Source organism: Triturus cristatus, chromosome 5_2 (assembly GCF_964204655.1).
Source record: "Triturus cristatus chromosome 5_2, aTriCri1.1, whole genome shotgun sequence".
NCBI classification, from domain to species: domain Eukaryota; kingdom Metazoa; phylum Chordata; class Amphibia; order Caudata; family Salamandridae; genus Triturus; species Triturus cristatus.
Genome location: NC_140588.1, coordinates 74,362,131 through 74,380,644, shown reverse-complemented (window position 1 = coordinate 74,380,644; position 18,514 = coordinate 74,362,131).

Genomic DNA, 18,514 nt, shown 5'->3' with positions numbered 1-18,514 from the left:
CGAACGGTGCTACACCATAACGACCATTCTCTGTAGGGCAATGGACTACCTCACCATTTGAGATTTTCACCCGTTATCTGTATGAGCCTTCTGAGGGGCCTGTGGCCTGTCTGAACCAGGAAGTGATTCCAAACAGGTATGGCCTCACCTTCTTCAGTGCCCAGACCACAGCAAGAGCTTCTCTTTCAATCACACTCCACCTCTCTTCCTGTGGGAATACCCTCCTGCTAATGAATGCTACTGGCTGTTCTAGGCCCTCCTCAATCAACTGTACATAGACCGCCCCTTTGCCATGCTTTAAAGCGTCCATCTGCACTATGAAGTCAGTAGCCTTGAATACGGGTGCTGTACACATGTCCTCCTTGAGGGTGTCAAAGGCTTTCTAACAGGATTCTGTCCAGATAACCAATCTGGGCTGCATCTTTGACGTCAGCTCTGTAAAGGGGGCAACAATGGTGCCATTTCCATTAACACCACTTATGTAGTATTATGAAAGGACAAGGAAGGCTTTCACATCAGTCTGAGATTTAGCTAGATGCTAGGCCGTGATGCTCTCAATCTTGGCCTGGAGAGGCTGTATCTTGCCCCCGCCCACCAGGTGGCCCAGATACACCATGGATCTGTGCCCTATCTGGCAGGAACTTACTTGCCTTTATAGTCAGGTCTGCCTGCTGCAGGGCCTGAAGCACCTCCTGGAACTGGCACTGGTGTTCCTCCCAGCTGGGACTGTAGACAGCGATATCGTCCTGGTAGGTGGCACAGAAGGCTTCCTTTCCAGCTATGATCTTGTTAACCAACCTCTGGAAGGTGGCAGTGGCATTCTTCAAGCCAAAGGGCATCACCAAATGGAAGTGGCCCTCCGGGGTTGAGAATGCTGGCCTGTCTTTGGCCCCGTCAGTCAGAGAGATCTGCCAGTACCTCGATGTGAAATCAAAAGCACTGAGGAACTTGGCAGTGTCCAGACTGTTGATTAGCTTATTAGCTCAGGGGTTGGGGTGAGCATCAGACCTGTGATGGAATTCAGACCCCAGGAGGCCACACAGAACCTACGTTCTTGAGTGGCGTCAACGGGACATTGTTCGGTACCAGCATCACAAGGCTGGACCAGGGACTGTTGCAGGACTCAATCATCCCTAATGCCAGCATCTTAGAGACCTCCTTGATACTGGCCCTCACCTCATCTGACAGCCTGTAAATATTGTTCTTCACAGGTAAGCTGTCTCCAGTGTCCACATCATAGACGCACATGTGTGTGAGTGCAGGGATGAGGGAGAACAGTGACACAAACTATCCCAGTAATTGGTAACAGTCGCTCTGCTGCTCTGTGGTCAGGGTAGAAGAGAGGTTAACACCAGTCACTGACCCAGCATGTTCCTGGGAAGATAGGAGGCCAGGGAGAGGCTCTCTTTCCTCTTCCGCTGACTCATCAGTCACCAGGAGCATGCTCACCAGAGCAAAGTGAGTATTGAGGTGATTCACTTGGAGCACCCTTAAGGTGTTCCTAGGGGTCTAGAGATCTACCAGGTAGGCCCTTTGCTCTTTCACCACATATGGACCTATTCAGAGATCTTGGAGAGCTCTGGGCTCCACAGTCTCCATGGCCCATACTTTCTGAATAGTTTGAAACTCCATACTCATACCAGAGCTTCCTAACCTCCTGACTGGTCTCGAGGTTGCTTTTTGCAATTTTGAGAAGAAGTGCATCTGGCTGCTGAGGGCCATCCCCTTTCGGATGGTGCTCATGGCATGAAGTCTTAACTCCTTGCACATGTCCTTGAGCTGAGCTACAGTTAGAGTTCCCAGTTAGTCAGCTCAGATTCCATGCTTGCAGGTGTGGCTTCAGATCCACAGGCAGAGACATGATTTGAAAAACTAAAAATGCCAATCAGGGAAAATGTATAATACGAATTGGTCTTAGGTATGGAATGGTAGTGTACATCAAATCATTGTGTGGCACTGCACAAACACAAGTCCTAATCCCACTGCTGATCACCAATGTTATCACTAATCACCAAAGTTAGAAAGTGGGTTACTGTGGTCAGGAAGCTGCCAAAATCCTAATCAGAGTAAGGGCCAGGCAAACCCTAAATTAATCTGTGCTCACCATCTTGTAGCTTGGAACAGAGCAGCCAGGTTTAACTTAGAGGCAGTGTGTAAAGTATTTGTAAAACACTTCAACCAGAAAAACTGTGAAAACCACAGAAAATGATTCCACACCAAGTTAGAAAAATAGAACAAATTTTAATTATCATAACACGACCAAAACAACAAAAATCCAATTAGCAGAACCCGAGAAATCCATTTTTAAAGTTTATAAGACAAAAACCGTAAAAAAGCACACACTGCTTTTCGGGATATATGGTTGCGCCGAACCGGGACAAAGTCACAATTTCAGGCCAACCAGAATGGAGCGTGGACTGGCTGCAAGGACCCAGTTAGGATTGTTGAACAGAGTACCTTAAATCCTGGTTGCGGAGCATTGCGTGCATCCACGTCAAAGGTGATTTGTGCTTCAGAGTTGATGTATCAGTTCTGATATGCTGCGAGACTGTGGAACGAGGTCTTGTTGCATCAACATTAAGGATCCTGTCAACGAGGCTTGAGAAGTGAAGTACGGTGGCGAGGTTGCGAAGTGCAGCAGAGGAGATTGAGAAGACTCTGATGAGCTGTGATGCGGAGTTTCAGCATCATCGTCAAGGCTGCCATGAATAAGGGATGTGAGGAGCACGCACCAGGAGAAGCATCACGCAGCAGCAGTTCTGAAGGCGATGCACCAATTTCAAGATGCAGAAGGCGGTGGCGATGACAGTCGTTTTCAATGGGTCCAATCCACACAGCAGTGGCAATGCGTCCTCCTGCTCAGGGATGCCCCACTCAGCCAAGGAGATGGTTTGGATCTGCTGAAAAATACTTTAGGCGCACTTCCAAGGGTCCAGGACCCGGGTGGCAACACTTAGCAGGGTAGACTCACAAAGGGTAGAGTATAGGTGCAGGAGTTGGAAGCCTGTCATGTCCCTGAGGCTTCAGGTGAGGATGCCAGTCAACTAGCCCTTGGAGTCATGCTGGGTTCTGGGGTCAAGTGATGGATATCCAGTCCTTCTCATCCAAGCAAGAGGGCAGCAGATAGCAAATCAGCACAACAAAACAGGAGTCCAGCAGAGTGTCAGTCCTTTAACAGCACAGCAGTCCTTCTTTCTGGCAGAGTATCCACAGGCCCAGATGTGTATTTAAGTGTTGGTTTCGAAGGTCCAGCACTTATACCTAATGGTATCTTTGCAATGGGATAGACTTCAAAGTCATAGTCAAACAAAGCTTTATTTCGATTGTGATATAACAATCATAAAAAGCACAGATAAAATACATGATTAATACAAAAAATTCCATCAAAAATTTAGATACAATATCCAAATAAAAATAATTTGTTTTAAAATACATTTCATATATATTTGTGTAACCTAAAACTGGTAAAAATTAAGGAAAAATACATCTAAAATGGGCCACCTCCTCAATCCTAGATAGCAATGCTCTTTCTGTGATGGAGAATTTTTAAAAAAAACATAGATGTCCTCCATGCTATATGCTCATTTTCTAAGAGCTGGAGCTTAATAAAAGTAGGGCGGCATTGTCTCAGTCCCCTTTTCTGTAAATCCGGAACTATCCAGATCTTTCTTAGCTCCTTGTAAAATTTACAGAATGAAACTAAGTGTAATGACGATTGAGTTGCCGAATTATCACATGGACATAATTGCAGCGCACTTGCCCAGTCATTCATGTTGGGGAAAGAGACAAGTCTGTGTATTGTCCCCAATCTGAATCTTATTAATAAAAACCTATCAAAGCCACCAGGTACAAATATTTAATATGGCTGCAAGCTAAAAGTTGTAAGAACCGTCTGATGCTGCAAGACGCTGGGCTAGGTGATTTCCCCCGATAGTCTTAGGCTATCCAGGAAAGAGATGGCCTCTTTTCTAAGATTTTTCCTGGAAACCAGGGTGATAGTGCTGGGGTTAGTAAAGTATTCCAGGTTGCCCATGTCTTTTGTAAATTCTTGGATAAATTAAACCCATGGTATTTTTTGCGCACCATCCAGCCTAAGACTGTCCTGTGATAAGTCCCTGTTAAATTTGGTCTCTTCCTTTGACCAAATCCTGTGCCAAAGGAGAATTGGCTCCAATTTTATGAGATCGGATATATATGGAAGACCCAAGTCTGCATGACAGACATAAGTGGAGGTACTAGAGGATGCTGACAGAATATATTTTAAAGAATAGTTCTCAACTAATTGAATTGAGTTTGTGTCGGCAAAACCCCAAATCCCAGCCCCGTAAATAACAGTTGAAACACATTTTGCTTTGTAGATTTTCAGAAGTTCCAACGGTAGTTTACGTCCCAATTTTCTTGCAAAGCTGACAAGAGCAATCGTTGTTCTAATTAGTGCTAGGTTTTTAGCTGCAACTGCTTGAGCCCAGGAGTCATTATGGCTAAACAATATACCTAAATATGAGAAACTGTTAGTCGGGGTTATTGGATTTCCCTCCACAAAAATATCCCTGCATTTCTGGATCCCATGACCACATCTCATTATAAAGGTTTTTGAGATGTTAATTCTGAGACCCAGATCCTTCATAAAGTTGAAAAAATAGTTTAGGGTCTTTTGTAGGCCAATCTGTGTACGAGACATAATCACAGCATGGTCCGCATAAAGCAATGCTGGAATGGGACAATTACCTATTTGCGGGAAAGCTTGAGTGTCTTTGAGGAGCGCCTGTCCTAACCCATTAATATAAAGATTAAAAAGGAAGGGGGCTAGGACATAACCTTGCCTAACCCCCCTCTTAATAGGGAAAGAGGCAGTGCACTCTCCTCGCAGGTCAAATTGCACTTGTGATTTTGCTCCATTATAGAGGCGGCGGATAAAATGAATAATGTTTTTATCGACCCCCAGTGATTCTAAAATCTCCCAAAGCTTTGAATGCCTCACACAATCAAAAGCAGCCGTGAGATCAACAAAAACTAGATACAAATTTCCCTTTTTGGCCCTGATATCCTTCCCCATGAAAATCGCTAGGTTTAGACTCTGCTCCACAGTCCCTAGTCCTTCACGGAAACCGTATTGGATGTCAGATAAAATTTGTTTTTCCTCTGCCCAAAGCTGTAGGCATTCCAAAATGATACGTCCCACAACCTTGGCCATGGAATCTAATAAAGAAATGGACCTGTAGCAGGTGGGGTCCTGACGGTCCTCCTTTTTAAAGATGGGGACAATAGTGGATTCTACCCAGGTTAGTGGGAAAACAACCTCACAACTTGCATTGAATATTTGTGTAATTATGGGTACCCACAAGGTGACATTGGACTTATACAAGTTCACAGGAATCCCGTCGGGACCCGAGGATTTCCCGCCTGCACTTAGGGAGAGTGCCCTGCTTACTTCGTCAATTCTAGTGACTGATTAATAATTCCGGGTTTATCACTATCAAGACCATTAATGGCGCATTGACCATTATATATCCTGGAAAAATGTTCAATCCATTGACCCTCTGTAATGGCTACTTCAATAGTTGGACCCCCACCCGAAGACAGAAATGGTGTTTTAACCGCTTTCCAGAAGGCGGCGCTGTCTTTCGTTTGTGAGGCCGTAGTATGCAGCTCCCATGCTTCTTTTCTGAGGGCATTCTTCCTTTCTAAAAGGGCCAATTTGTAGTTCTTTCTGGCCTGTCTGATTTTAGTGATATTCCTTGGGATGTTGTGCAACTCGTGTTAAGGCAGGAATGTGCACGAGTGCAGTTTAAATCAAACCACCGCTGGGGGACTAACTTTTTACCTCCTTGTTTGTACATTACCTCCCGTAGCGCGACTACTACATCTTGGAATGAAGATAAAATACTCTCAGGGGATGCTAATTCATTCAGACAAGTGTCAAAATCCGAACGACACCTTAATATTAATTGTTTATTTACTGCGTGGGGATTGATCATGTTCCAGCGAAGAGTATACCCATTGACTTTGGCAAGTTTAAAAATTGGCTAAAGCCTCATCTACAGCCTGTTCGTCTCTTCCCTGTCGACTCATAGGAAGTGTAACCTTGATACATAAAGGAAAATGATCACTCACTGAGTTCATATTGACTGAAGAGGTGAACAGTCTAGAAGCAAGCATGTTTGATAACAGAATATAATCTATTGTGGAACAAAGGCCTCTGCCATTAAAAGTCCGCGGCATCAAAACAGGTTTAGTGCATAAATAATTTGCAAAACCTAGATCTAAGTTAAACACAAGTTCGTTAAAAAGTTCCCATGTGCTTGAGTGGCAGAAATGGGTATTACTTATGCCTTCCTCCACACTAAAACCACATATCCTGCCATCCTCATGGGGACACAGAGCACAGTTAAAATTCCCACACATAATAAGCATGTTCTCAGAGCTATTTATATGACACATAATTCTTAATTCATTATACAATATTTTACCCACCTTAGAGACGCTATCAGGTGGAATATTATTATATAAATTAACTAATATCATAGAGTGAGAAGCAGTTAAAAACAGAGTTAGCAATTGATAATAGGGAGACTCAAGGTGAGACTCAATTTTTACAAAGTTTAACTTATTGGATACATATATACAAAGTCCACCTTTGGCTCTGCCATGAGAACCCCCTATTGCTTGGGTGTTAAATGTTCTATAGCCATTCTGGTGAATTAAGTCCTTCAGCCATGTTTCCTGTAGACAAATATTTTCATATTTTAATATATATTCAAACCATTGGGGATTGCTAATCTTGGTTCGTAAACCTGATATGTTCCAAGATACGAGGCTACACCCATTATTCGTGTTAATGGAAGAGAAACTGGCTACCCCCAGATCAGAGAAATTGCTAGCTTCATGACTTCTCTGCTGTCACGCTTTAAACCGTAAATTAGGTAGTGCTTGTGGTAATATCTGAACCTGAGGGGTGGAGCCAATGGGTTTGGCCTCATCCCCGGTGGCATGCGCAATTAAAGAAATCCAAGGATGGAGTCTGTGCCCAAGGAGAAAGCCCATTACCCTGTGCTTCATCCACTTTACATCCCCTGGAGAATATAGGACTTGACTCTTCTGCTAATATTTGGAGTCTATTTACTTGCATTAACACCCTATCCTGCAGCTGTGATAGACTTCAAAGAAATGCATTTGAAGTTCACAGATGTCCTTCCTTCCTACCCTGATTCCAGACTCACTACAGGGGGGCATGCAGCCCTTTGTATGTGAAACAAGACGCAGCCTATTCAGGTGTAAGTGAGGCTATGCCCAGCTCTTCCCTCCTATCCTGCCAGTGATGGCCGATCCAGTCACATCAAAGCTGGCCATCGTGTGTGGCTATCTAAGAAGAATACACAAAGCCAAGCTACACCCACTCATGTGGCCAGAGACAGGCTGCAGGCACCAAATGGCTAAAGCAAGGAAATGTCAACTTTCTCACAGGGGCATTTCAGACTAAAAATTTCAAATCCGACCACCATAAATTTGGATTTTTGAATTGGGATTCCAGGGACACCAGACTTGAAGGCTTATCTCTTCCCAATTAGAAATTACACGTATAAAATGTAATAATGCAATCCCAATGTTATCCAATGGGAGAGAGAAGTCTTGCAGTAGTGAAAAACGAATTTGAGGGTCTTTCACTACCAGGATGTGTTAAGTTAAAAGTACATGTCCTGCCTTTTACATATATTGCACCATGCCTACTGGGTTGTTGAGGGCATACCTTAGGGGTGATTTATATGTATAAAAAGGGAAGGATTGCGCCTGGCAAAAGGTTTATTTTGCCAGGTTGACATGGCAGTGTAAACTGCACACAGAGGCTCTCCAATCGCAGGCTTGAGACATGGTTAAAGGGCTACTTAAGTGGATAGCACAATCAGTGCTGCAGGTCCACTAGTAGCATTTTACTTACAGACCCTGGGTATATGTATTATTACTTTACTAGCGACTTATAAATAAATTAAATATGGCAATTGGGGATGAACCAATATTACCATGTTTAGGGGAGAGGGAGCAAAAGCAGTTTAGCACTGGTTAGAAGTGGTAAAGTGTGCAGAGTCCTAGTGCCATCACAAATGAGGCCACAAAAGTGGATGAGAAAGGCACAAAGTTAGGGGGAAGAACACCTCCAAGCTGCCAGGTCTAACGGCTGGTTATTGTGGCATCAGCAGTAAGGATAACTTAAATCTAAACATTCTGTTGTTTCACTTATATGCTTACAATGACTAAATATGACTACCCACTACAAATTAGCATTTATTAAATGTATATTATTTTGCATAGATTTTTACACTTTTCAACTAAATATGTTTTTGTTTTCAAAATTGAGAAATTCGTTTCAGCAGTTGCTGGTCCTCATAGGCCTGAGCCGAAGGCGAGGGTATATAAAAAGGTATCAGGCTTTTAATGGCTTGTATGGCAATGTACAGTGGGTTATAAGGCTGTTAGTACATTTTGCTCCAAGACAGCAGAATATTCTAATTGAAAATGTAGCCTCCAGTGAGACACAGGGGTTTTACAATGCCTCCGAGACATCAGAGCCTCTCACAGCTCTTGCTGTGTGTGCCTGTCCATTACTAGGGTCCGCACGCAGCATGAGCTGTCAAAATGGTCAGCACTCCTTAAACTCATCCAAGTTGTCATCATTTGACAGTGCTGAGGGTGACATGAGCAGAACAGAGGTCCCTCCTCCTTCCTTCCGAGGCTCCAGTGACACTGAGTGCCCTGCTGCACAAGCTCTGCCTCATCCATGTATACTGGAGACATTGGAAAGTGAGAAGCAGAGTGTAGTGATGGTGTATGAATCAGGAATCAGACGAGGTAGTATATTTAGAAGTTTATTCCAAGTAGAAGATGGAAGCTTATGCAGAGACCCCACCAGGAGCAGTATGTTACTTGCTCAGCCCAGCTCTCAACTGACTCCTAGAGTCCAGTATCCCAACATTCCAAGACATCACATGAATGATAACATTTCACAGGATAACTAGACTGGCTAAGCAGAAATGCAAGATACTACACATCTTCCCCTTTATAAAAACATTAAAAATGCAAAGTATAACCATAACAATAGAAACATAGAGTGGACGATGTGGAAGGAACATTAAGAAAAACTACAAAGCATTAAGAAAAACTACAAAGCAGGAACACCAAGAATAAAATGAGAAGACAACACTAAATACATAAAATATAATTAAATGAATAGGAAGAGCAATAAATGAGTACAGCAAGAATAAGAAGGGAAGAGAACACTAATTACATGAGGTGAATAATTACAAAATGTGAAAAAGATGTGACGCACAACACGAAAAACATAGCAAAGGTAAGAAAAGTAAAACAAGGATGAAGGAAAGAAGACACAACATCTTCTCTTTCAAAGACAAAAGAGAATTAAACCATACGTTCAAGGTACAGCAAAACACACCAATTGGCCAGACTGGTATGAAGGCGAGAACCGACAAACGGAAGGCAAAGAAGAGAAACACAAAAAACAAGAAAAGTACTCCTAACAGGAGAAAACAACAAGAATCTCCAAGAAAGAAAGAAAGAAGAAAGGTGAGAAAACTACACCTAACAGGAGTACGAACCATCTAAAAAATGGAAAAACCACAATTGCCAGTAAAATTTCTAGAAAGAAACCCTTACGCAAGGTGAAACAGAAACTGGCATAACATTTGAAGAAGAATCATACAGAACTGTTGAAGAAAAATCATACAGAACTTTTGAAGAAGAATCACAGGAAGAGGTTTCGTGCACAAAACCAAGAAAAATCATGAGTATAGAATAAATACAGAATAATGAAAATGCAGGTGACAAACATCAAGAAGAATTTGCGAAAAAATTCTAACATAGTTTAAAGGGTCTAACCTGCAAAGAAAATAATGAGAATCATTAATCATCATTAATCAGAAGAATGTGAAAAATCAATTTCAAGTGATGTACGTCTACACACAAGAAATTGCACAGATCATGAGAAATAAACTGAAGGCAGAAAATGAAATGTGAAGCACGAAAAATGCAGATGACAATGCAGATAGCAACCAATGTCAATTATCACAAATTTGCAAAAAAATTGAAAGTTACAAAGCTGGAATTGCGAATAAACAATTGTAAGAAATAAGCAGAAATGAGTAAAAACAATTAAAGCTTGTAGAACAACATTTGGAATACAACAATAGAATCATTAAGTATCCATTAGAAAATTACAACAGCTACATAATACTTACAGGTGAGCGCATTCTCAACCGATAAGTGGGACTGTAGAAGAAAATCATGCCAGAACATAAAAATTAAGGTGGAGTGGAAACTTGAATAAAATTAAATTAACCATGTATCACACAGTAAATGTCCCCAAAATAATAAAATAAATAAGGTAGTCACCGTTGTCCATTAGCGAAAATAAGTGGAAATAGAACATAAAAGGCTGTGCGAATCAGCAAAGAGGACTCGCAGCAGGGATTCAAGAAAACTTTATAAACTGCAAATTGTAAACAATAAAGGTGTAAATCAACTACTCACACACTACGTGCCTTTTTTTATGAAGAAAGTACTCTCACTAACAGTACCTTGAGGAACAAAATACTGTTGAAATTGCCGATGTCCTGCAGAACAAGGAAAACTGGAGTACAGCAACCCATTAAGGTGAGAAATAGATCGACGTCCCCGATGTCATGCTAAATACAGGAGATTTCATGTGAAAAGTTGCTCTTGAGGAAGTTTGACGCTGCTGCTGCTCTTGGAAAAAAAACGTGGTTGGCAGTAATTCTCCATCAAGAAGGAAGTATCAAATGGCAGAATCCAATGTAATCTAATTCAGCTGCCAACCACAAGATGGCGGCACGCACAGTGACGCCGTACCGGATGGTTACCGGCATCACAGTGCAGCAAACATTGCCAGGAAAGGAAACGTCATAGAGTCTCGAGGGAGGGGAGTGAACAACGCGCGTGAGGCCACTTTCAAAAGGTAAGGCTCGCGCTGGTGTGAACGGCGGTTGAAGGAAAATGATTAATTCAAAGCTTCATATTAAGATACTGTCAACTTCGGCGGAAAAACAGGTGTAGGAATAAATAAATACGTGACTCATTCACGAAATGCGCTAAGTAGTCACAGGTGGTGTACCTGACAGTTTAAACTTGAAAAACATCCACAATTTCATTAGTGGCAGTAACTCCAAGGACATTTCACCCATGTTGCACATTGAACCAGGCACTGCAAGGCAAAATGTTCCAACACCCTCAATGGTCCTGGACGGTAGCGTAAAGGGGTGTCTTAAAGGAACTTAGCACTCGTCAGAAACACCTCGACAGACATGCTGGTGTGGTCACGCATACTGGAGACACCGCAGGGCAGTACACCTCTCCTAAAGAAGCAGAGGGGCAAGGCAGGCAGGCAGCAAGAAACAAAGGAGCAGGGGAAGTCGTTGCTCTGCATTTGATGGATAAACTCTCCTAATGTAGCAGGAAGGGTACGGCTGTCCCAAGGGGCAGGAGAGGCAATCTTCCTCCAAGACAGGCAAACAGTGACCAGCAGGTAGAAGGCAAGCAGGCAGGAGGTTACAGCAAGGCAGAATAATTCTCCATGGATTTTAGGAGAAGCATGTAGGTAAATTACAGCAGGGACTGGCACTTAAGGGATGTGGGCGACCGGTGGAAAGGTCACTGGTGGGGCTCGCAGGGTGCCAGTATGCTTTTGAATTAGTGGTTAGAAGAAAAGGAAGTCCATTACCTTGAAGTTTCATTAATCTTAGAAATCCTTGAAGTAGCAGGCGGAAGTTCAGTCAAATCGTCGCCAAAATTGTAGTGATGGTGTATGAATCAGGAATCAGACGAGGTAGTATATTTAGAAGTTTATTCCAAGTAGAAGATGGAAGCTTATGCAGAGACCCCACCAGGAGCAGTATGTTACTTGCTCAGCCCAGCTCTCAACTGACTCCTAGAGTCCAGTATCCCAACATTCCAAGACATCACATGAATGATAACATTCCACAGGATAACTAGACTGGCTAAGCAGAAATGCAAGATACTACACAGAGGCTGTGGATTAGGACATTGTAATGTTGAGAGCAGTGACCTATACCAGCTTTCATAGGCCGCTGCTGCTCCATTGTCTTTGATAGAGCTCTCAACATTCCAATGTTCTAATATCACTTAATGCTGAAAATTTTTTAAAAATAATAATACTTTGCCTTAGTGCATGTAGTGCGCAACCAATACCTTAAAAGTTGAAAGGTAAACGCTGCTGACCTATAATGTTAACAGTAGCGGCTCGTGGAGGGAGTTTGGTGGGGTAGTGAGGCGGGGGAGGGGCAGGGTGGAGAAATGTAAACACCAGAATATGGATGAACGGAGGTGAGTACACATTTAAATTAATAAAACAAATTCCTTTGCGCGCACACACTGCCCCTCCCCCGCCTCACTGCCCCACCGAACTCCCTCCACGAGCCGCTACTGAATGTTTATGAGCTTGAATCACAAAGATGGACTCTTGTGGTACTTCTGGCTTGCTTCTAGAATTGAGAAGTGAGGCTAGGGTTCTGCAAGAGTGAGTAGCACCTATCCCTTGCAACATATTTGTGAATCGAGTACAGTGAGTTTTTTATTCTGTGTCTGGCTCGTGTGTACTTCAAAAACTGCCTCAACCTCCGCAGTGCTTCAAATAAAAAAGTATATATTTTCCTTGTACATTTTTGTGTTTCCCTAAATTAAAGTGTATTCCCATTTGCGCATTTTATTTGAGAGAATAAAACCAGTGTGTCTGGAGCTATGTGACGCGCTGCAGTTGATTTCTTATCAGGTCGCTCACTTGAAATGTAGTACCCTGCGACGAGCTGGCTGTGCTTCTAATAAAGGCCTGTTCATCCTCTATTTTCGTGGGTGCAAGATCTACATTTCCACGTTATGAAGAATTAATAATGTTAAAAAGTTTTAAGAATAGTCTAAAAATAGCCCCAGGACTTGGTGTTGACTTTTTCTCAAACCTGTACAGATATATTTCAAACCGGGCTAGGTTGCAATATATATTTCTTATTTTAATCCCCAAACAATAGCACTTCATCAAACACAAAAAATTGCAATTGCATCTCTGGAGTGACTTTATGATTTAAAGCACCTACTAGAATATATCGGGCTATGAATTTCCCACCTAACAGCGCTTTCTTATTGCATTAGAAAACAAAACTACGATGAACTTCCCAAACCTCAACACAAAACTATGACCTACAGGGATTTTTGCATTACAGTGACACTGGCTTAATGCTACCCAAGTCTGCACGATTTATAATGAAGAGACATCAAAGGGTATATTGTGCTTCCAGTCTGAAGATTTATTTTTGGAGGCGGGCACGGCGTACGACTTTTTCATAAAAGCAATCTCTTTGAGTGCTTCGCTGGGCTTTGCAGGTTCCCGGCTGTGCATTTCTAAAGTTGTAATTCTTTCGTGTGCTTGTGGCTGTATTAGACAGGAGGTCGGGTGACTGAACTGTATTAGTCGTGAAACTACAACCATGAACATGGAGTTTAATTCAGTGTGTGCTTTCTGCGGTCTGCTATTGTCCATACAGCAAAGGAAAAATATGATATTTGCCATCTAAAGTGTCAGTGGTGCCCAGTTTGCATGGCCTGATAAAGACGTTTCGCCATAGAGCCCAGAAGCGGCACAGCAGTGACTGACTTGAACGCCTTTGAACAAAGGCTGCAGATGGTCACAATGCTGCAGCCCAATAGATAAGGAAGGCCAGGCCATCCTCTACCCAGCAGAACGAGCATTAAGGCCCTCATTAGGAGTGTAGCTGTTGTATTGTGTATTGGGGTTGTCATATCTTTATGTGTCCTTAGTTTGACATGTTAGGGATTCCTTAGCTAACTAAAATAGAATTGGAATTATATGATGTGTTGTAGAATGTAGTGACAGCTTCATCTTGAAATAAGCTGTTGCTCTGACTGGTTGGTGGATGCTACTGCTGCTGTTGCTGGAGTATTAATCCTACAATAAATCCTACTTATATCTGGATTTACTGCAGTAGCATAGCAGGATCTCAGGTCACGATACCCCTCCACCACACTACAAGTTGTCATGCCGGTGGGCACAGGCAGACACCGGCCCCTGAACCAACCTCTCTAACACCACTGGAAAGCAGTCAATGCGCACCTACTTTAGTCAACAGCCTGGCTTGACCATGGGCACCCTACCACCACCCCCACTAGTTACCACCTCCTCAGATAAAAATTCAGTGAAAGGATATTCACCCATTATTCCTGTTTCTGTTTTGTTTTTACCCCTTCCTGGGGTAAACACTCATAATGCCTGGATGTAGGTGCATGGATTCTAGCCAAAATCATAGAGTCTAGGCCCTCCAATATAGCCCAGCATCAATACTTGGCAATTTAAAACTATGGCCTGAGAGTAAGGAAAAGATTTAAAAACATCAGAGAAACAACATGTTGCCAGAGTCTTCCCCATTACTGACCCCCACCATTGCAAGGGATTCAGGCGAAGCATTTTCATTCATGCGACTGATGCTTGGCTAGATTCCAGGATAACCCCCGAGTCTAAGTTCTGAATGTGACTTCCATAGTCATCAGTGACAAAAGATTGACTAACAACTTCTACCTTTTCAGCAAAGCGATAAACAAAGGCTACAACGACATCATAACGTCCTTTGAGAATTTCAGAAGCCTGTACATGGCAGCCACCTTTGTGCAAATAAATTTTTAAAAAATCACCCTTTGGTATGCCTAATGCTAAACACCACTCTCAATCATCCACCAAGCCACTCATTGCAAAATCTAACATACACAAGGGAGTCTAGTTGTCAACTCAAAACCAGCAACCAGAGATACGTCAGTAGTAGAAATTATACACGTCTTTTTATTAAAAACATTTGTAAAAATTGAAAATAGGAATAACAGGGTATTAAATCACATAACCTTCATGTACATATCCTGAAGCACTAATGGTATAGCAGCATGTAGCAAGAAAGCTTGCCACCATATACAAAATCAACGAGTCAAACAAATAGCAATGAAAAGATGAGAGTAAAACAAGACAATACACTTTGTCATCAAGAAAGACACATTTGTGTATGTAAAACGTTAGCACTGGAACCCGATATATTGGCAATTGTTGAATATTTATGGTACTAGCCACCAACATGGATTGTGTATAAAGGCGTCAACCTGTTTCGATGGTGTTGTCCAGATTATACCATCTTTATCAATACCGAGATTAAACTCTCATAACCTATACATGAAGCCAGTCATTGTAGTACTCTTTTCAAGTTATACACTGTTGCCCGTAAAAACACTGGGACGAATGATTGTTCTAGGAATTGAAAGTCTCTTCTGGATCTTTCACGAACTACTTTGGATAGATAAATCTTATAGATATTGATCTAGAGAAAATGCCGGTATGTTCGATAATATTTCTTTTTTATTTATTTGCTGGAATTTGATGCAGAGGGCCTGCAGCGCTCATAATAGTAGAAGCTCTTATTATAGAAGATCTTCTATCTCTCGAATAAAGTTGACTGTAGTTTATATTTCAAAGAGTTTCAGAATTTTCATAAAATGCCCTTCATCAATTAGGCCATTGGGCTAAGGATCCGGCACTGCTCACAGCTTCGTGTGGCGTTCTTCGAACGCCACTTTTGTGCACCAAGGCTCTCATCAGAGACCTGCTTCTAAATTCCTTCAAGTGTGCTCCAGTGCCAACAAGTACACTTGAGATGTACCCAGCATTCAGATAAGCCCATTTTACCAGAGGCAGGTGACACTACTTCTCAAACAGTCCACTGCTTTTTGACCTCAGCAGCAGCTAACTACAGATCATGAAGATCAGAACTGCAAGGAGTACTTTATGTCAGCCCTTACATAGGGACCTGGCTGATGCTTGAAGAATGGAATTTGTCCAGAGGACCTACTCATGAGAATATAGTCCTCCAGAACTTCAAGAACATAAGGAGAAAGTTTGAAAATATTTTTCGCTGATAAAACCCAGAAATTCACAATGGCTACTGTGGGGGAACATGACATCTACATATTATCTTTCTATACCATACAACAATATTAGAAGATGAAATAAAACATTCAAAAGCCTCTTTTCAACATTGATGAAAAAACCAAGAGTAATTAAACTGTCACCTACAGCCGCATGTTACTGTTGTAGTAGATTTTTTGATTCCAGTATGATCATGAAAACGGGCAGTGAGAATAATCAGAATAGTCTGTGAATTATGCATGCTAAATAGGGCAAACAATTGAAAGGAGCCTTACTTACAAAACACAGTCAGACCCTAAGCAAATAAATGATTTATTTCAGGTTGTGGACAAGTACCTGAAATGCTTGGCAATGAAGATTGGCAGATGTCACCCGCCTCTAAGCAGCAGTTGTAAGCAGATCCCAAATTATTCCTGCTTGGTTAGGGATCATGGTAATATAAAATCGAAAAACCATACTGACCTACAGATGATAAACCAACAATTTCTGACTTCCAGTAGGCTCTTTAATGGTACCTGGTTGCAAACCTCAGCGAGCACGGGAAAAGGCATTCAACATCAAGATAGTCCCAATCTGAGATCTAGCGACTGGATGTACAATACCAGCAGACCACATTACTAGGTACAGACCAGGACGTCAGCATAATTCCCACTCATGCTCAGCAAAATACATCCTGGAGCACGGGAAGTGCAGTTCTAAGTAAACAGGAACCAAAAACTGTCTACTACATTCAGAAACAGGCACCCCTCTGGTGTGATGAATCCACACACCAACAAGACTGCCTGTTTAACCACATGACAATTCAGCAAAGACAGTAGAATAAGAAAAAAAGAGCATGTGTCCAATAAAACTCTGCTAAGTGTAGAAAAACCTTAACAACTGATTTCGACAACAAGCCTAAGCAAGGTAGGAGAAAGAGGGGTTTCATAATATGACAATACCTAAACAGCCTTCCTAAAGAGAGGTTGTTGGCTCAAGGGAGCGGGCAGCAAACCGCACTTAGAATAGGATTACCCAAAGTTAGCCGCGGCACATGCAGGTAAGAGCGGTGTGGGGTTTTCGACAGCCGACAATGAGGGAAAAGGAATTATTTAATTAATTTTCCATCGTGGTGGTTTGTCGAATCCACCCCCCAACCCGGCCCCACTGCTCCTATCTGCAGGAGCCGCTCCTGCCCAAAGTGAGCATCTGGACACCCTCTACCTCTCTTTATTTCAGAACGCACAAAATTATGCTGTGCCAGGGGCCTCCCTACCACCATATCATCCAGCTGAACATGCAGCCTCTGTTGAAAATGAGCAGCAGACACGAAAGAGTGCATGTCTAACCATCTTGTCTCCTTGCCAGCAATTGGTAAGACCAGGAGATCCGGGCCACTGCCAGACAAGTCCAGATCTCTATTGTGCTGATGCAAAGGACCGGCATCCAACAGAGAATTCCAAGACTGGAGACTTTCTACATCTGCCCAGTTTGATCAAGAGAATAACTTTAAGTGATCTGCGGTGTGTGCAGAAAGAGTGAACAAGCTGCTAGGTCGATCACTTGTGATAGTGTCATGCACATTGTCTTTCTCCCTTTGCTCTTTGTTGTCACTCATGTCTGTTCAACATTACAAAGTGCTGCCAGACACCATTGCCTCCATTTGTATTGTGCATCTGTGCGTGAAGGCTCTTGACTATTTGACTGTACACAGTAGTTCAGCACCACACCAAGGGCCATATGTAGGTAGCATCACATTTACCGATTCATAAATACCGAATTTTACCGATTCGGTATTTATGAATCGGCAAATGTGATGTAGGTAATAATTCGGTGAATTTTACCGAATCGGAAAAATTCGGTAATTATGAATCGGTATTTACCGATTCGGTAATGAGGCATACCTTCCCATTGATTCCTATGAGCCTGGAGGCACCCCTGAATCTTGCATGTGTGCACATGTGGCGCACATACATGCCCTAAGGGCATGTATGTCTGCCACATGGCACTCTTAAATCTGCAAAATATTACTTTTTGCAAGGTATTGGTTATTTATCACCAACCTGTATTTGGTGGTAAATAACGAATTCTTAATACAAATTTTCACTCTCTAGAGTGCTCCCTACATATGATTTCTGGATTCGGTATTTACCGAATCGGTATTTTACCGATTCGGTAATTTACCGAATCCTGAAATTATGCCTCCTACATCTCAAATAGCTAAATACCGGTCGGTAACGGGATATTTACCGAATTTCAGCCGTTACCGACCGGTATTTAGCTACCTACATGAGGCCCCAATCCTCTTATTTAGCGCTGAGCAGTGTAACTGGCCCCCGTGATCATCTGTCCAGGCTTCCACACCTAAGCCATCCTCCAGAATGTCAATATCTTGTGAGCCGCTGATTCTACACTCTGTGCCACCGACGAGAATCAGTGCCTCTCTAGCATGTACACTTCGACCACAGCCACTCAGGGCTGCAATTGCAGTGAAGGTGAAGGAACTTCCATCCAGAGTAA